At 41.0% G+C, this 20,853-nt stretch overlaps 1 pseudogene; it reads right to left on the bottom strand.

Moving 5' to 3' along the window:
• Positions 1 to 3,667: 3,667 nt before the first annotated feature.
• Positions 3,668 to 4,246, bottom strand: LOC102735812 (large ribosomal subunit protein uL22 pseudogene; annotated as a pseudogene).
• Positions 4,247 to 20,853: the final 16,607 nt, after the last annotated feature.

Consider the following 20,853-nt stretch of genomic DNA (forward strand, 5'->3'; position numbering starts at 1 on the left):
GTTTTGCATAAATTATTTGAATAATTCCCCCCTTACGCCTTTGAAGGGGCAAATGATGGAGATTATAGGTGATTTGATTTAAACACATAGTACTAAATCCTTCATTTCCCTGGAAGAATTGTGGAAACTTGGCTAAAAAATTTAGCACACCGTTATCATTCAGCGTGATGTGCATAGCATCCTTTCTTCTAAGTGGGGAACAACCATAGCCTAGGAACAGAGGAAAATCTCTTTCCTTAAAATTCAGAGTTAAGTATTAGGGAATATACCTCCATCAAACACAGTTATCCTCTCCAGCATCATTAACATTGATAATTTGTTACTTAAGTCTCTGGAAGTGTATCAGAGTTAGGGTCTCTACCCTTGCTAATGGGACTTGTAAAGCAAGTCTTGGAAGTTTGTATCCTAAAGCAATATACCCATTGATCAAAGTTTCAGGACCTATGAGTTTAATGGTCATTCTCATAATTAAGATTTCTGCCTGATGTTAATTTCCCTAGGGACTGCCCAACTTCTTAGAAGGGATATTTCCTAATTTATGATACCTTGTTAGTGAGGGCTCTGTAGCATCAAGGAAGATTGCTATGCATGTGTAGTCTGGATCATGACAAAATGAGGATAGCCAACCATTATGGACCGCTCCCTCTCTGCCACAAACTGGTAAAGTTATTATCATAATCTCCAGTTTTTCGAGAAAAAATAGAAATATAAAAGAATTATGAAAATTAGCAGAGCCAGGACTAAAAGCCATACAGCTTTACTCCCATGTCTGAATGCTTGACTCCAGTAGGACCACCTGTGATGGCCACCATTTTAGATGGGTGGTTCTCACGTGTGGTCCATGGGCCAGGACTTGTGAAATTGCAGATTCTTGATCCCACTCCAGATCTACTGAATCAGAAACTTTGAGGGTGGGGCCCAGCGATGTGTGTTTTCTCCCTCCTGGTGATTCTCATGCACCCTCAAGTTTGAGTATCACTTATTTTGACTCTTACTTCCAGAAAAATTCTATAAATCACACGGTTCACTGATGAATGCTATGACACCGTGGGCTTCTCGAGGCATCGAGTACTCAACAAAGATCAATGTACTTCAGGGAAATGATCCACATCCAATGAACATTCCAGCTATAGTGTGACTTAATGATCATGTCTTTTACTGTTGGATTGGAATCTGAATTGGCTGTGTTTCCCGACTCTCCAGTTGATTCTATGCTTCGGTTTCCTCCTCATATTAAAATATAGATAATGATGCTTGCTTTCTTCCCTCACAGAAATAGTCTAAGAATTAATGAGCTATATTAAACTCTTTCAGTTCCTGGAAGAAAGGCAGTATATAAACAGTATATTAGTATTTTAAACAGGTTAACTTTTTTTATGTGAATAAAAGTCTTTTTTCTCTTAATGATCAAACATGTTGCCTTTTCCCAGAAGAATTTTTTGATTTTTAAATTTCTTCCTTAAAAGCATCAACCAGATTTCTTTCTCAACCCCAGAGGAAAGAGTAGCAAGATAAGAAAGCACTTTTTTCTGAAAAGAGTTGAAGTTTTTAAATCCGTGTTTCACAAATAAGAGGCAGTGTGGTCCTATACTAGGAGCATTGAGTTAGAGATCCAGTAACACCAAGGTTAAGCCCCCTCTGTTACATGTTAGGGTGCAAAATTAGGGTGTCCTCTTCCTCCTTCTTGGCTTCAGCTTATGGAACTGTAAAAAAATGACAATAGAGCACAGAATTAAAGAAAACAGGCCCTGGCTTCAAAGAACTGAGTGCAAATCTTGACTTGGTCATTCCCCAGCTGTGTGACCTTAGGTTAGTTACTTACCCTCTCTGACTTTTCATCTCCTCATATGCATAATAAGGATAGGGATAGGATTAAATAAGGCAATACATTTAAAATGCTCAGTTCAGTGTCTGGCACTCAACAGTAAGTGCCAGCTATTGCAATCATTAATAAAAATTCAGGCATAGACTAGATGACCCCAAAGAGGTCTTGCCACTTTGGAATTTTGGGATACCTTCTGGAAGTTTCTTCCAGGATCTTTCCTAAGGATTCAACATTCATCGTGTATTTATTGAGCACCTACTATGTGCTGGGACCAATTGAAGCACTAGGGCTACACTGAGTGTAGATAAGTCTTTGCCCTTCAGCAGTTTGCATGCTAGGGGGAGCTGGCCTTTCTTGAACTACTCTAGGTACAGAGAAGTACTCAATACATTTTGGTTCCCTCGAATGGAATTCCTTTTTTGGACTGAAAATTTTCAACACAGACAAGAAACTATTTTCCTTAGCTATCACCTTTTCAAAGAGATAAATATTTCCCGTTGACGAGTACTCTGCTTATTTATTTATTTGTTTTCCATGAAGTGATGGCTTACCGCTCAGTGCATGTATAAAGAATTATGGGAAGGAGGGAGGCGTCTCTACTTTATCTTGCCTGGCTTTGGGGGGAGACTTGAAAAATGAGAGTAGGTTGGGGGGGAAGGAAACGGCAGCTTGTTTAGCAGGAGGCATAAGGCATTTGGAAATCCATCTCTTCAGTTAGGAAGAAAGGGGTTTTGAAATTCAGCTACCTGTCTGTGTAAGGGGGTATTTATCTAGAGGTTTTGGGACATCTGAAATGATGCTGCTGCAGCCTGTTGGGAGGAGGGTGTTGTTAAACCTTTCTGGTTTCAGACAGAATCTTCCTCCTGATACTTTGTCTCCATGGCACAAGAACAACAGTGGAGACCTCAGCGGATGGAAAGATTTTTAAGCAGGAAGGAGTGCACTTCTTATATTTCTTACAACATAAATTAAACATCACAGCAGACATCAGGCTGGAAAAAGTTACAGGAAACTAAGGTACTTCCAGCACTTTATCAATGCAGTCTGGCCAATGGGTTCTGAGGGGCGATGAGATCACCAGCAGGTATGGAGCCCTGGGTGATTTGCAGCCAGCCCCACAGACGGGCTGGGGCTCGGGAGGGCAATTGTCCTCACTCCAGATGCTGTATCATATCCAGGTCTGGAGACAGGAATTGGAAACATGAGCAGAAAGACAGGACCAAAGAGCCTTATCAGCAACTTGCAGCAGTACCAAGCCCCGGTCTAGATAAGCTTGGGGAGTGTCGGGACTAGAAGTCAGGCTGGGCTGGAGAGGGAAGCGGCCAAAACAGGCTGGAGTTGAAGCTGTGCCAGCATGCTTGTCCATGTGCAAAAGGGAGTGTAGTTAGGCTGAGGCCAGCTGGCAAAATAAGGTCAAGTCCAGATTATTAGGACAAACCAGAGACAACTTTGGTGTCCCAGGAGATGCATTAGATTCCTGGGGCAGCCATAGCAAATTACCTGAAACCGATAGCTAACAAAAGATATTTAGCTTCTCACAGTCCAGAGCCTAGAAGTCTAAAATCAAGGTGTTTGCAGTGTTGGTTTCTTCTGGAGGCACTGAGAGAGAATATGTTCCATGCCTCTTTCCCAGCTTCTACGTGGCAATCCTTTGGGTTCCTTGGATCGTGGATACATCACTCAATCTCTGCCGCCCTCCTCACATCACTCATCTTCTCCTCTTCTGATAAGTACTCCTGTCACTGGAGTTAGAGTCCACCCTAAATTCAGCGTGATCTCATCTTGAGATTCTTAATTATATCTACGAAGAGCCTTTTAGCAAATAAGGTCATCTTTTTTTTTTTTTTTTTTTGCATTTATTCTGCAGAATTTACTCCTGGGCCATAAGTTTTTGTTTCTTCAGGTTCTTCTGGGATACCTTTTTCTTCTGTGCAACCTCCTCTTCTGGTTTAGGAACAATCTGCTCTTTTTCAGTAAGGATCATCTCAATGTGGCAGGGAGAGCTCATGTATGGGTTAATCCAACCATGAGCCCTATATGTTCTACGCCGCATCCTGGGGGCTTTGTTCACCTGGATGTGCTCAATGACCAGAGAATCAACATCTAAACCCTTAAGTTCAGCATTACTCTCTGCATTTTTAAGCATGTGCAGTAAAACTTCAGCACTCTTCTTGGGCCACCGACCCTGTGTCCAGCCCCACTGTTTGGCCAACTCCACCACTGTAGCAACGGAATGGCACACACTGCTTCTGTAAAGTGACATCTTTCAGATACTTGGTGGCTTTTCGGCTATGCATACCCTTGACGGCCTGGGCAGTTTCACATGTGTTATTTCGTAGGGTTTTTTGGGTCAAGCGAATAGCAAACCATTTTCAGAGGTCACCTCAGGCCACTCAGGGGAAGAGGAAGAGCAGTGGCTCCTGGGAGAATTCATGAGAACTCCCCAAATAAGGTCATCTTTATAAATCCAGGGGTTAAGACTTTGTCATATCTTTTTTAAGGCCACTATTCAACTCACTATAGTAGATATGGAGTCAGAAAACTTGGGTTTTAATCCCGATTAATAATATGACAACAACTACACACTATATATATATTTTACCATTTGTCAGGCACTCATTCATGATCAACAAACATTTATTGATCATCTACTGTATGCCAAGGACTCTTTTAGATTCTGGGACCTCAGTGACAAACAACACTGGCAGGAATCTCTGTCCTCATGGAGGCTACACTCTAGCAGACGTGGGTGGGGATAGATAAGCCACTAATAAATAAACTGAGGTATATGATATGTCTGATGCTGACGTAAAGACCATGAATGAGGGGAGGTGGATGGGAAGTTCTGGGGGTGTGAGAAGGTTGCAATTTTAAATAGGATGGTCCAGGAAAGTTTCTGTAAAGGCTACCATGTGAGCAAAATCTTGAAGGAGGGAATGGAGTTAGCCTGGTAGACCCCTGGAGAAACAGTCTTCCAGTAGAGGGAACAGCGGAGTGCAAAGGACTCAGGGCTGCAGGCTGGAGAGTGAATAAGCAGGCCAAGCAGGCCGAAGGGGAGTGGGCAAGATTGAAGGGTTGAAGTAGATGGAGTGGAAGGGATAACGGCAGTCAGATTGTGCCTGTTCAGCTGGTTCTCCAGTGGAAGGACTTTGGCATTTGCTTGGAGGGGAAGGAGGAGCCACTAGGAATTTTGAGAAGAGGTGTGACATGATGTGGTTTCCTGACCAGAAGATCACTTCTGCATCTGTCTTGAAAACAGACTCCTGTGGAGGCAGGGGCAGAGCCGGGAGAGCCTTACTGCCCTAATCCAGGAGGAGAGCTGGAGCTTGGGCCAATGGAGACTGGGAGAAATGATGGGTTCGGCATGTATTCTGGAGCTGGAACTGCTAGAATATGCTGACGGTTGAATGTGAGGAATGAAGGGAAGGAGTCAAGGATCCCTCCAAGGTTTGGGGCCTGAAAGCTGCAAGCAGGTACTGAGATGAGGTAGTGCTAATCACTGCACATGCATTAGACAACCCACTGCTCAGCCCGGTAAGCCTGGTAATCTCACTCTACCCATTTTATAGATGAAGAAACTGAGTCTTTCAACATTTAAGTAAACTGTTAAGACCATAAGTACCTGGAATAGGACTTAATCTCTGATATTTATTATCCCAGACTCCTAACTCCCAAAGCCCCAGTTTTTCCCTCTGTAAAGAGGATCTTATTATCTTAACTACAGCCACAAGATTGCAAGGGTTGTATGAGAGTGAACATAAAAATGCTTCATAAACTGCACTGTACTATACAATTCTGTATGCTATCTATCACTATGTAACAACATATCCCAAACTTTGTGATATAAAAATAACAATTTATTATTATCTCTCGTGGTTTGGGAGGTGGACAGGGATCAGCTTGGTGGTTCTTGCTTGGACGTGTCACGTAGTTGCTGTCAGTACTCCTGGGCTCAGAGTCATCTCATGGGGCTTCTGCACTTACATGGCTGGTGGGTGATACTAACTCTTGGTTAGGACCTCAGCTGGGATTGCAGGTTAGCACACTACACACAGCCTCTCCATGGGGCCTGGGCTTCCTCACCGCCTGGTGGCTGAATCCTAAGAGCAAACATCCTTAAGAAGAAGAATCGGGTAGAGGCCGTATCGTTTTTTATGATGGAGTCTGGGAGGTCACATAGAATCACTTGTGCCTTACTGTAAGGATTAAGGCAGTCACAGGGTTCCGTTAGGATCTCAGGAAGGGATATAGACACCACCTCTTGACTGGGGAGTAGCAAAGTCACATACAAGTCATCTATCAAGAGAAGCATGTGGGATGAGAGATATGGTTGTGACCATCTTTGGGAAATATGACCTATACTGAAGTGGAAGATATTGGAAGGGAAATTCATCAAAGTAAGAGGTTTGACAAAATTAAACACACTGGGTTTAAGCCAGGCACAAGTAAACGGAAAGAGAAAAGTAGAGCAGGTTACTAGGAACAGCCTCCTAGGGTGGTAGCAGATTAAGCAGACAATATCACACAGTCAGATGGTGATGGATGTCTGGGTCCAGATCAGGGAAATTCTGCTCATTGTTGCATTTTTTCCTATCATTTTATATGATTTGTTCCTGAATTTGTAAGATGAGCCCCAGGTAATAATGTTATAGAAAAAAAAAAAGTTATAGGGAAACATATCAGGAATACAATTCCCCATCATTTTTTCCTATCATTTTATATGATTTGTTCCTGAATTTGTAAGATGAGCCCCAGGTAATAATGTTATAGAAAAAAAAAAGTTATAGGGAAACATATCAGGAATACAATTCCCCATCTTCCCACCATACATTCAGAACCAGTGTAAAAGTGCTGGTGGTGGGTCCTGTTGTCTGCCTGGATGGGGGCGCAGTACAGAGCATAAAGGCTTTGGGCCTGGAAATCCCACAGACCTAGCTTTAAAGTTTCTTTTAGCAGGATGATCCTGATCAAGTTACTTAACTTCCCTGTACGTCAACTTCCCAATGTGGAAAATGCTGATAATTATGAAATAATCATATAATGTGCCCCAGGGGCTAGAAAAAGGAAGTTCTCAATGCAGATTAGCTTGTAAAATCACTATTAAATAAATGTATTATTGTTTTTACAAAAAGGATCTCACAGAAACAGCATGCATGCTGCTTTGTATCTGCTTTTTTCATATGACAATTGTATTTTGAACATCTTTATGACTCTGGAAAAAGACACCTATGTCATTCATTGTCTTTATGAGATGCACACCTCCCCAGTGTAGACATGAATTGCAGTTTGTTTAGCAGTTTCTAATCGTTGGCTATTTAGCTTTCTAAAAACTTAGTTTTAATCTGTTATATATAACACTGTAAAAACCAACTTTAATACTTGCCTAATTATTTTCTTACTGCTTGGCACATTTGTTTAATAAACAAATGAATATTGACAAATTTCTAGAAATGGATTTGCTGGACTCAAACTCTCCCATTCAAGAGTTTTTTAAATTTACTTTTTTTTAATGTAAAATTTCAAAACAAGAAAAAATTAGAATGGATTGTGTAATGAACATCAATATAAGACTAGCATCTGTATTTAGCCAGTTAACATTTCGCTCCATGTGCTTGGTCTGTATTTTTCTCAAACACTGAAAAATAAAACACATCTATCATGACATTTTGCCCTAATACTATAGTATGATTTTCATAAAAATGAGGACATTTTCCTACATATCCATCATATTATCATATATAGCAAAATTAAGTATAATTTCCTAATATCACCTAATACAGTTTATTTAGAAATTTCCCAATTGTATAAAACCCATTTTACATCCTTCTATGGTATTTTTTTCAAGTCAGACACCAAGCAAGAGCCTGAATTACCTAGGGTCATTACTGTCTCTTGAGTGTCTTTAAATCTCAAGTCATCCCTACCCCCTTTGTTTCCCCCCTTGAACACTGACTTGTTGAAGAGCTCAGGCTGGTCGACCTTTCCCCCTTCTGACCATTCAAAACCCCATTTACAGAAAAATCTCAGAAGTGAAATTGCTGGACCAGAAGGCCATTGTGGCTGCAAGCAGTCCTCCTGGTGTGAGCATTTCACAGTCTTTAGGACTGCAGCTCCAAAGTAAGGTCTTACTTGGTCGACAGGTGCTCTCAATGCAAAGGGTTGGCTTTGGCAGGCCCTGCCCACCCTTCTCGCAGGGACCCGAGGGTCTGCTGTTCAGTACAAAGCTTCCTTAGGGTAAGGGGGACCACTGAAAATGAGTACCAGAAAGGACACTCGGTTTAATGGAAAAGGTGGCCTGAAGTCCAACACGAGAAAAGATGTTTTAAGAGATTTCATTCCATTCTGTTCAGAGGCCGGTGAGTTTCTCCTGGACACATTTTTCTTCTAGCTGGGGCAGGGGGTAGCTGAAGGAGAGCTGCATTGTCACAGACGTGCATTGAAATTCTGGTTCTGCCTGTGAGTAGGGTGACTTGTTACCTTGAAAAAAACCACTTAAAATCCCATTTTATTTGGCACTCTGATATCTGCCAGGGACTGAGTCCTCTTTGGAGGACTCAGATGTCTTTCCCCTGGTTGGGGGGGCAGGGGCAAAGATACTGCTACTGAAAGGTGAGCAGGTCTCTTATCCTCCAAGACAGGGCTTCTCAGACACTTATGTACATAAGAATCACCTGAAGGACAAGGAGAGCTTGCAATAACCAGAGATTCTCCTGAGATTCTGATGCCATAGATGAGACCCAGGAATCAACTTTTTTTTAACAGCCACCCTAAGAGATTTTGACTCAGGTGGTCCACCATCCTTGAAGAACTCTGATCTTGGAGCCTCAGTTTGCTTGTCAGTGAAAGCTAACACTTTATAGCAATTACTATATGCCAGATATCCTTCTAGCTACTTTATACACATTTACTAACAATCCTCACAGACACCCTATGAGCTAGATACTCTTTGTACCCATATTTTACAGATGAAGGAATCAAGGCTCAGAGAAGTTAAATAACTTGCCCAGTGTTGACATTGTTACTAGGCAACAAAGCCCGGATATGATAATACATGTGGACTATGGTAGTGTAAAACTTAAATTGATTTGAGGGCGCCTGGGTGGGTCAGTCGGTTAAGCATCTGCCTTTGGCTCAGGTCATGATCCTGGGGTCCTGGGATCAAGTTCCACGTCGGGCTCCCTGATCAGCTGGGAGCCTCCTCCTCCCTCTGCCTGCCGTTCCCCCTGCTTGTGCTCGCTTGCTCTCTCTCTCTTTCTTTTTCTGTCAAATAAATAAATAAAATCTTGAAAAAAACCTTAAACTGATTTGTAAATTCAAAAATTCTAAGAGGTTACTACTGTTTGGTGGTATGAAAGGAATATTTCCCATTATGGTTAAAGAAGAATGTCTGAGGTTCTCTGTTATTCTATTCAAACTGACGTCAACTCTCCAGAGAGTGGATGAATGCTTGGCAAATAGAGAGCACTCAGTACTGGCTTGTTGAATGAATAAATAAATATGTTCTAATATATTCCAGTACTCTGCAAATGTTAGTCCTTAAGCCCTTACACAGATGACACACTTCTATGTGTCCTCTCTTAATTTTTCTTCTTGGTCCAGTTCTGCTATATCCATACAGTACCATCAACTGGAGATCCAGCTGATTAATCATGGCAATCATGGATTGCCAAGTGACCTGGCTACCTTTGTTTTCTCCTGTCCATCTGCCATGTTGAGATGGTGGGAAAATCTTTGAGTTGGACTTCTTCAATGCAGAGTCCTAATACTGACAGAGTCACTGAGACCATCCTCTGGTTCCTTCGTCCCTTAAGGCTTCTAATTTGCTCGCATAAAGGATAGTTTTTATAATCACAGGTTTGCATTGAAATATCAGCTCTGACAAGAGGGAAATGCGTTAAATGCTTTGACTGAGTTGCCACCTGTATCAGGTGAGGTGATGTTGTCAGTAATTAGCAATTAAGGCTGTAGAGATATTTTGCCTGTGTTTGAGCCTCTGCTCAATTGTTTATCAGCTCTGCAAACCTTGGGAAAATAACTTGCCTTATCTGAAAGATGGGGCAAATAATAATATCTACTTTAGAGGATTAGCATGAGAATAGAATAAGCAATAGAGTAAAGCATTTTAGCATAGTGCCCACCATATAGTAAGTTTGCACTAACACTAGCCAAGTTATTGCCTTGAAAATGAGATCATTATACCTTTTCCTTTGGAAATTTGAAAGAATGTTTATAAATTACTCTGATGTTTTGTAACTGTTCTATCAATAGCAATTGTTATGACTCTTATCACTGCACCATGAGGTTAAATTCAGAGATTTACAAGATTTTTTCCAGCACTAACATCTGTAATTTTTAAGAAATAACAAAATTAATGATTTGGCCATCTTAACTTTGAGAGATAGGGCATCACCATAAGAAATAACGACATGATGTTTCTGAGGCTATTTGGGGGATGAGGAGCTCTGAACTGAGGGCTACCTTCCAGAAAACAAGCTGTTGGCTTTAGCGGTGAGGATGGATACAGATGTTTCCAGTGAGAAATTTCACTACCTGAAGATTAGACAAGATCATTGAGATCTGTTATTCTTTCAACTAATGGAAGTGTCTGGCCTTTTGAGTGTTGTTATATTATTCAATCGGGGGATAAGAAACACACAGCGCTCACGGAGCGTTTAAAAACCAAGGGTGAGTCTTTGTTAACTCATGTTGTCAACTCATTGTGGTGAGACTATCCAGCCTCTCCCCTACACCTTAGGACAGGCCCCTGTGGCAGTGTTGCCAGATAAAACAGAAGATGCCCAGGTAAATTTGAATTTCAGATAAACTGAGTTTTTAGTATAAATATATCTATATATGTTTGTATGGACCAGTATGTCCCAAATATTGTAAATATTTATAAATACTATGGCAACCATAGAATGTCCTGCAGGACAGTGCTTCTCAATCTTTATTATGCATATGCATCACGTGAGAATTTTATTAAAATGCAGATTCTGCTTCAGGAGTTGAGATGTTGACGCTACTATTTTGAGAATCACATCTGAGTGGCAGAAGTGAAGGGTAGAATCTCTCAGACTTGCCAGAGTAGAGAATCACCCGTGGTGCTGATTGAAAATACACTTTGCCATGACAACACACCACAGACTGGGCGGTTTAAATAAGGGCAGGGCTGGAAATCCAAGATCAAGGTAACAGGGTTTAGTTTCTTCTGAGGCCTTTCTCCTTGGCTTGGGGACGGCCGCCCTCTGGTTGCCTCTTCAAGTGATTTTTTTCCTGTGCTTGTGGGCCCTTGGTCTCTCTCTGAGTGTCCTAGTCTCTTTTTATAAGGACGCCAATCAGATTGGACTAGGACCCACCCTAACAGCCCCATTTTAACTTAATTATTTCTTTAAAGTGCCCATCTCCAAATAAAGTCACATTCTGAGGGAGTGGGGGTTAGGGCTTCAACATAGGAATTTGGGGAGGACACAGTTTAGTCCTTAACTGTATCTGGGACTCCCTGAGACAGAATTTCTGTGGGAAGGGTTTTCAGAGACTCATCAATTTCACCAGCTAGAAGCTCTGGTTGAAGAAAACTATCCCAGGTAAGTTTTACCAGGCAACATTTGAGCATGAATCAGAATCACCTGAAGAACTCGTTAAGACCTCCGAGTTTTTGATTTGAGAGGCAAGGGTGGAGCTCCTGATTCTGATTTTCTAACAAGCAGTCATTCTTAAGAACTACAACCTTAGACAAATCCCTAAAGCCCTCTGCGAACCAGGGACAGTGGTAACATACTCCTCATGTGGCTGTCCTGTGGATTTCCTGAGATCAGGAGGCAAAAGCTCTTGAGGATCTAGAGCCCTGGATTAGGTGAAAATGAGTTATAGTGATGCATTTTCTACAGCCTGTGAAACAGGAAACAAGGCCAATGTATTTTCATAAACAGAAAAACATTGATTTTTTTTTTAAACTTTCTTCTGATTCTATACTTGAGAGTCAGTGAAGTGTATTTCATTCCTGTTCCCATAGTGGGCTTTATTGAATCGCACATTATTAGACCCCACAAGGCCATTTTCCCAGATGTGTTGGGGCTCAAAGATCAAATCTACATATGTCTGGGATGAAAAAGAGTTGAAAGGATGCCAAATTATGTGATTAAGCCTTCATTCTCCTAAGAAAGTGCTTTCTGGTTACAACTAAAATTCCTGAGCCATGAGTTACTTCGATGTTGGTTGTGTTCGTAAACATGTAAACAAAGTCTTTCACAAAGAGAAATCAATAGCTTTTTAATTTTTTTTTTTACAAATCCCTAAAGATTTTTGAATCACCCTTTCTGGCACGTTCGAAATCTAGAATTCGGCCAATCCAGATAAATAGAGAAAGAGGTCTTGAGCAAATGGACCTTTCTTTATATGGCAGTTTCATAAGGGCCTCCCATTAAAAACAAATATTTTGTAATTGTCTCCTTTTTCTGAGATGAGATATAAGTGGTTGGTTGGTAAGCAATTTTAGAGATCTTGTTTATAATAATGGGACCATAGGTTGATGATTTTATTTAAGTAGTAGGTTGGTACATCTCTTGGGAGTCCAATAAATCAGCTAGGAGGTGGTTTCTGCTGTTGTGTGCTCTTAAACATATTGTTTTCAAAGCTTCATCTCCCCTTTAGTGTACTGGGTTGAAGAATGATAGCTACTAGGACTTACATGAGAATTAAATATGCGCAAAGTCACTACTATGTATTCACTGAAGCATAATAGCTTCATACGTGACAGGTGTTTTGTTACTTATATGAAAACACATTGGAATGTGTTGTCATTATTATGTTTTTGTTCATTTTAACTTTTCCTCCCTTTTTTTTTCTTCCTAACTAACTGAACAATCAAAACATGAGATCTGTTTTCAGTTAGGGAACTTTGTCCAGAAACATTATGAGTAAGCTTTTTGTTTTGTTTTTAAATCTTGAAATGATAAGGAAACTGAGACCCAGAGTTTAAATATCTAGACCAAGGTCAACCAGCAGGCTGTGACAGAACAGAATTCAAACGTAGGATTTTGACTGCAAATGCCATTTTCTTGGGTTTATGCCCTTTCAGTTGTTCTTGAATTCAGGGTTGACAGTCCCTGGGTTTCAATGCTGAAAACTGATACAGGGAAAATATACAATTCACTGCTGTTAATTTAGGGGCAAAGCATCCAGCTGATTAGTAGGTCTCTATGTCTCATCGATAATAGTCTTTTGCTATTGGGTTTATTAATAATTCTGTCAGAGATTTATCAGTTTTATACATTAGAATTCCTGTTGAAGAGGTAAAGTATGGGGGAAAAGTAGAACAAGTCTGTTGAAAACTGAGATGTGGTATTCAAAACATCTAATTGGCCTGGATCCTGGGGTGTTAGTCCAAGTGTTAACCCTTTAGTTGTTGAATTGAAGAAGTTCTGGACAGCTGAGGTAGAGGTTGGATACTTGGGAACTTAGGACTGTGGCTATTTACCAACCAACAAATATTTAAACTCTTTAACCACTGGCGAAGCAATACCAGTGTGAACAGGATGGATATCTACCCAGGTTGAAAGCCTGTGTTCCTAAATAGCCCCATTCCCTTGGATTGATGTTTCTGGTACAAAGACAAATTTGCAGCACCAACGTTTTTTATTTTCCTGGGCTACTAAGAGCTGTGAAATAAAGGTTAAAATTAGGGTTTTAAGCTAAAAATGTCAGCTATTCTTAATCACAAGTATGCATCATCATTGCTTATGCAGTTTTCCCAAAATTCATGTGCTTTTGAATTTTGCTATGATTCTGATTCAGTAAGAGTGGGCTGTGTCCCTGGAATCTGTGCTTTTAAGAGTCTTCCCTAGATGCATCTTCTATATTGGATATCTCCTGTTTTACCCTCTAGATGTACACTCAGCTTTTTTTAGTCATGCTCTAGTCTCAGAAGGCCAAGCTCTGTGGACTACCTTGGTGAACTCCCTTGCTTTCTGGCTTCCTGTTGGGAGCAGCCTATGGAAAACCATGGTGGGCTATAGAAGGAGGCAAGGAGAAGGAGGCTGGTCTATTTTATTCCCTTGGTTCCTTCCTTAAGGGATCACTTTGGACTGGCTTTCACTTTGACCAAAGACCACAGCTTCTTCAAAGTTAGCCCTCTTCATATGTCTCTTTCCAAGTTCTTAGACCTGTTCCCTCTCTTGACCCCTTCCAGCAAAGGGGTGGTGACCGCTCTGTTGGAACTAATATCAGAGCACTGTTACAGCTTTTATAGTTTTCTTACACCCTTGTAAACATTTTCTTTATTGAAACTATCCTCATGGGGCGCCTGGGTGGCTCAGTCGTTAAGCGTCTGCCTTCGGCTCAGGTCATGGTCCCAGGGTCCTGGGATCGAGCCCCGCATCAGGCTCCCCGCTCCGCGGGAAGCCTGCTTCTCCCTCTCCCACTCCCCCTGCTTGTGTTCCTTCTCTCGCTGTATCTCTCTCTGTCAAATAAATAAAATCTTTAAAAAATAAAAAATAAAAATAAAAAACAACAAACAAAAAAAACTATCCTCATTATTCTATTTGATCATGCCATTTATTTCCTGGTGGAACCCTTTATTTTTTTAAAGATTTATTTATTTATTTTAGAGATAGAGAGAAAGAAAGAGTGTGTGTGGAGGTGGAGAGGGGAGAGGGAGACAGAGAGGGAGAGAGAATCTCCAGCAGACTCCCTGCTAAGTGCAGAACCCAATAAAGGCTCCATTTCATGACCCTGAGATCATGACCTGAGCCAAAACCAAGAGTCCGATGCTTACCTGACTGAGCCACCCAGGTGCCCTAGTGGGACACTTTCTAGTAGGCTCTGCCTTATCTACTGCCCCAACCTTTCACTGAACTTAGATGATCTTTAAGAAACCTCCCATTACCAATATTCTGACTGTATCCACATAGCTCAGATAAGTCAGGGGGAATTCTGCCATGGTTAATCTCTCTAGGGTACAATGAGAGGTATGGAAAACCAGCTGGAATTCCAATATTTACCTTCTAGCATCTTGTTCACCTTTGTGCAAAATGCCTGAAGAAAGTCTGGCCAATTCTAGATGGCAAAGAACAAATAAATTGAGGATGATCCTAGGGACAAAGAACTTAAGTGGACTTTGTAAGTTTTATTCAAATTATACAATATAATTAAAATATAAAGGAGGGCGCCTGGGTGGCTCAGTTGGTTAAGCGACTGCCTTCGGCTCAGGTCATGATCCTGGAGTCCCTGGATCGAGTCCCGCGTCGGGCTCCCTGCTCGGCGGGGAGTCTGCTTCTCCCTCTGACCCTCCCGACCCTCCCCCATCTCGTGCTCTCTCTCTCTCAGTCTCTCTCTCTCAGATAAATAAATAAAATCTTAAAAAAAAAATATAAAGGAGTTGGCTCTCTCAAGGAGAAATACTTAAAGAGGCCTTAACTAGGTCTCTGTTTGGCAGCAGAATTTTATGACTCTCAGTATTTGCATGGTTAATTAATCCCTTAAAGTGATGACTAGTAGGCAATTTATCTGGACGGTACAAGAGGCTAATTGGTAATATTGTTACACAAAATCTTGTGGGCAAAAATTATGCCTGTCTTTTAAAAAATGTGCCTTTGGTATTTGAAGGGAGAGCTCTAGTGTCTTGGGCCTCAGAGGAATTCAGCCTGTTGATGTCAGAATTAATGAAGAATATGGAAACTTAAGTGTAGGATGGATGGAGTGAAAATGCATTAAAGATTAATGACATTAGACTAGTGGGAGAGCCACATTTTCTGGTGATCAAAGACTCTGAGACTTTCATCTGAAGTGCCTGGGAGAATGTTGAACATCTTGGAATTTGTCATATAGCCTTTGGTTAAATTTTATCAGCCTGTTATTCAGCAAGCTGCTCCAAGAAATATCCCCCTACCCTCAAGCTCTGATCTGTTCATTCATTCAGCAAATGTTTTTTGAGTATCTACTCTGTGCCAGGCCCCCTTAAAAAACCTGACCCTAATGAGTCCAACATACACATTGCCATGCAATGTAGTGACAGGGGCACATTTTCTTCAATAATGAAACGAGAACACATTTACGTTCTGAGGTAGAGTACATTTCTTTTAATATTATGTATTAAGATAACTAGAAATCCTCTAGTTGTAAAATACTCCAAACATTGGATGAAATATAATAAGAAACATTTGAATGTGGGGAAAAAGCCAGGGAAATTCTCAGAAGCTAGGGGAAAAACCCCTGAGAGCAGAGTATGTGCTCCAGTTCTGGTTGCCTTGTGTGCAGAGCAGAAGGAGAAGCTTCTCTCAGGGAGCACATAATAGGGAATAGTTCACCAACAGTGTGAATTTGCAGACACACTGGACAGTAGAATTTAAGTCCCACCACTAAGGTAGGGTTCTGAAGGAAAACAAGATGGTGCTCTGAGAACATCCAGCTAAATAATCTGGCTAGAGTTGGTCAGGCAAGTGTTATGGAGGCTTCGCTGGAGACACCGTGGGATCTGAGGGCTGGATCCCACTGGAGTGGGATCTGAGGGCTGAGTTGGACGGGGGCAGTGTAGGCCAGGGGTGAGCAGTCCTCGCAGAAAGCTGACTGTGTGAAAAGTCACGTGGGCTGCAGAGAGTATAACAGGAAAATCTGTGCTGTTCCCGACTGGAAAGCTAAGCTCCTAAAGGTTTCATCTTTATAGGCAGGATTTCCCCACCCCCACCCCCCATTGAAAAGCAATGGACAGCTACTGAGGGTTTTAAACAGTGTCATAACATTAGCATTGTTAATTTAATATCTCCTTCTTGCCACTTTGTATAGTAGGGGGTGCAGCAGGGTAAGAGTAGAAGATGATCCTGGGAGGGAGCACATGGCTTTAACTAACCTGGTGGGGACCAGAGCATCATGAACAGAACACCATGAACTGCAGGGAGGGGAAACAGCCCCCAGAAAAGGACATAGGACTTTGTCCAAGGCTTTGATTTTATGTCTGGTATTTAAAAAGAGTAGACAGAACACTCCACTCCAGATGAGCAGGAAACCTGCACCGTACAGGTGCATGGATGTTTCTAGTTGAAGCATTTACAAACAAAACATGAAATATAGAATAACAAAACAAACCACCATGACCATCAGAAATTTGTTTTTACAGGGGCACATGGGTGACTCAGTCAGTTGATCGTCCGGCTTTTGGTTTTGGCTCTGGTTGTGATCTCAGGGTCCTCAGATCAAGCTTTGTGGGCTCGCGCTGGGTGTGGTGGCTGCTTGGGATTTCCTCCTTCCCTCTGCCCCTCCCCCTGCAACCTCCTGCTCGCAAGTTCTCTCCCTTAAAAAGAAAAATTGTTTGGGTGCCTGGGTGGCTCGGTTGGTTGAGCGACTGCCTTCGGCTCAGGTCATGATCCTGGAGTCCCTGGATCGAGTCCTGCATCGGGCTCCCTGCTCGGCAGGGAGTCTGCTTCTCCCTCTGACCCTCCCCCCTCTCATGTGCTCTCTCTCTCAAATAAATAAATCTTTAAAAAAAATTGTTTTTATGGAATGAAGGAGAAACTTTATTTGCATTAAGTTTGAGAACAGAAGTGATTATAAAATGTAGCTATAAACTGATTTCAGGATTAATGCCTGGCAAGGTTTTTTTTTTTTTTTTTTTTTTTGTCATTCTCCCACCTTGCCTTAATTCCTAATTTCTTACTATTGTACCTCCATGGACCATTTTTTCTCTGGCTCCATCTCTTCCCCTAATGACCGAGATCCTTCCCCTCCTTCTTTCCATGTCTTCATTTGGATAATTGTTATTTCTTTCAGATTTTAACTTAATAAAAACTAACACCATTGGCAGGTTATGTCTCATGGCTGTGCTAAGCACTTCGAGGCAGACAATCTTTTAGTTCTTACAGTGACTGTGAGGTAGGTATGTACATTCCCATTTGCAGATGAGAAAGCAGACTCAGGTAAGCCAAATTACATGGTAAAAGGTCCAATGGTTAGTAATCGTAGAACAAGGATTTAAACCTAAACATTGCACACAAAACAAACAGTTGATTTAGGCAACTTTAATTGATTATGTATCACCCAGGATCTTGTTAAAATACAAATTCTGATTTTGTGGGTCCCAGTTTTGCTGATCTGGACCCCACTTCGAATAGCTCTAGTGTATGAGAGGCGTTCTGGGAATATTTATTAAATGAAGCAATGAATGAAAGAATTCAAGGAAAGAACATGCTAAGATGTGTATGTTAATGATTTCTTTGTTTGGAGATCCTATTTTGGACTTGCACTTAGAGTTGTTTGAGTAGTAATTTTTCAGTTAAGTATTGATTGAGCACCTGCTATGGATGAGGCACCATGGAAGATGCACACATGAATGAGATGTGACCTCTCTTTTGGGCTGAAAGCCTGGGATGGCCCTGTGAGGCAGGCAAGGACTCTGGCTCAGCAGTAGGTTCCTGGAGTACGCTCACTGCCAGCCAGCTTTCCCTACCGCTAGTCATCACGAAACTAACCACCAGCGCCAATCTCGGTGCTAAGAAGTGTTTTACATTTTATTTGTTTCCCTCAACATCCCTACACTTGAGATACTCTTGCTTTTCCCCTTTTGCACATGGAAAAGCTGTGGCAGAGAACAGTTGAGTAGCTTACCCAGAGACACAGCAAGGCTGCTGACATTGGCACCAAGTGGTTCTAATGCCAGAGGCCCATTTATCATGATGTTCTTCTTGGCATCTGAAACCATGAAGCAGCAAATAGAGTTAAAATGTAAAATATAGAACATTACATAAAAACACTGGGATTTTCACGTTGATAAAGATTTCCTTTTGTCAGTCTTGTTTCATATTTTTTAATGCAAAAGAAAGAAAACATAACAGGGATTGTTGACATTCCCTTTACCCCTCCATCTTCCCATTTCCTCTCCCACCATCTTCTAAGTTAGGGAGGCATACTTTGGGTCATTGTTTTCTACTTCTGGAAATTTTTTTTCAATTTTCTGTTTAAGTTTCCAATCAATGTATTTGCTATTTGTTTGAGTATTCAAAATATTCAGAAATTACGATGTGCTGTATGTACATTTCTTTCACTTGGCATTATGTTTTTGATAGCTGTGTGTGTTGCATCACCTAGGTATAGCTTTTTCATTTTAAATTCTACCGCATTCCATCTTAATTTTCTGCTCTACTATTGGTGGATGTTTAGGTTTTTTATAATACAGTTTCACGAATGCTGGTGTAAACATTCTCAAACAGTTTTCTGGGATACAAGTGCAAGAATTTTTGTCGGGTATATACTTAGGAATGGAGCTGTCAGGTTATAGATTATGTCCTTTTTAGAAGTTCTTGATATGTTGGCCAAATTATACTCAAAAGTGTAGCAACTCAGTTCCTTCCAGAAGCATACACTGTTATCAACACTTTATGAGGTCGGACATTTTCCCCTCTATGAGAGTATGAAATGATATGCTGTTATTACTTTAATTTGCAGTACTTTGGTTGCTAGTTGAAGTTAAGCTGTGTGTGTGTGTGTGTGTGTGTGTGTGTGTGTGTGTGTGTGGCTATTGGGTTTCTACTTTTCCTGTTTGTATCATTGGCTCATTTTTTTCCTAACTCGTTTGTAAAAGCTTTTACCTGTTCTGAATATTGTTTCCTATTTATGTATGCATCACAAATAACTATTCATATTCCTTTGCTTCTTTATATTAATCTTAAACTATGTATAAGCTGATGCTTTTAATTTGGGCAAATTTTGTTTTTTCTTTTGTGAATTGTACTTTTCCTTTATTAAAATCTTTGGTAGAGGCAGCATAGCAGAATGTTTAGGAGCTTTATTTCTGGAGCCAGGCTGCCTGAGATGGACGCTGGGTTGTCACTTCCTATCCCATCCTAGCCTATCCATCTTATCACATTGCATTCAGAAGACATTCAGTACAGTGTTGAATAGGAGAGGTGTTAGAAGAGGTGGGGTCAGTGGAGTTCCTGGTGAAGTAGCAGTATTGTCATGATTGGGAATTATAGAATTCTTTTTTTAGGTCTGCCCTCTGGAGCCGGCACGGAAGTAAAGATAGCTTTTGTTGCTGACGCCATATCCCTGTATGGGTTTTGGTCAATGATCATTTGCAGGGAGTAGTCGTACTATGTGTGAGGATAGCAGGCTCAAGTCTGAAACACTGTAAACTATTTTAGGTCTACCACTAATCTGCTGTTTGAATTCATAAGATTTTTCTTTTCTTTCTTTTTTTCTTTTTTTTTTAGTTGTCATTTTGTTTATCAATGTCCCTCACTGGATTCATGAGGATAATGCCCAAGTCAATATTATTGTTCCAAAAGCCTAAAATACTAACTGGCATTTTTAAGGTAGATGTTTAGTAGATCCTAGAATGATTAAAGTAATGATCTCACTTTACCTGTCTGTTTAATAACATCTGTAAAATGAGGTCAGGGAACTTGTTCTACCTCCCACAATGATTTGGGAAGATTAAAGCAAACCATGTGCTTTGAAAAGCTACCCACAGTTCATGCCAACCACAGTTCATGGTGGCTAGCAGCAGGCAAGGAATCACAAGTAGGTAATACGTTTGCCTGTTTCCAGTACTAAAATGTGAATTCTATGAGAACAGGAATCTTGTCTGACTTATTTGTGGCTGTCACCCAGGCACCAGAACACTGCCGGGAACACAGCTATTTGTTGGATAAATGGAGTAGAGTAGAATTTAATCAAGATACATTTAGTAGACTCAGAGAAAGTAAAGGAAACTTTAAAGTCTAATTCAAAGGTCTGCTGTGAGAATGTACATATGAGTCAGAGAGTATATGGGAAAAGTAGAAAAGAAGAAAGTAGAAGAAAAAAATGGATGTGAAAACGGTAAATGAGAATGAAGGAGACACTGTTCATGACTTAAGAAAATCCTAGGGGGGTGGAGCAAGATGGCGGAGGAGTAGGAGACCTGGATTTCGTCTCCTCTCAGGAATTCAGCTGGATAGGGATCAAACCATTCTGAACACCTACAAACTCAACAGGAGATCGAGAAAAGAAGAGCAACAACTCTCTCATCAGAAAAGCGACCACTTTCTGGAAGGTATTTT

Source organism: Leptonychotes weddellii, chromosome 1 (genome assembly GCF_054177405.1).
Source record: "Leptonychotes weddellii isolate Sample4059 chromosome 1, ASM5417740v2, whole genome shotgun sequence".
Lineage (NCBI taxonomy): Eukaryota > Metazoa > Chordata > Mammalia > Carnivora > Phocidae > Leptonychotes > Leptonychotes weddellii.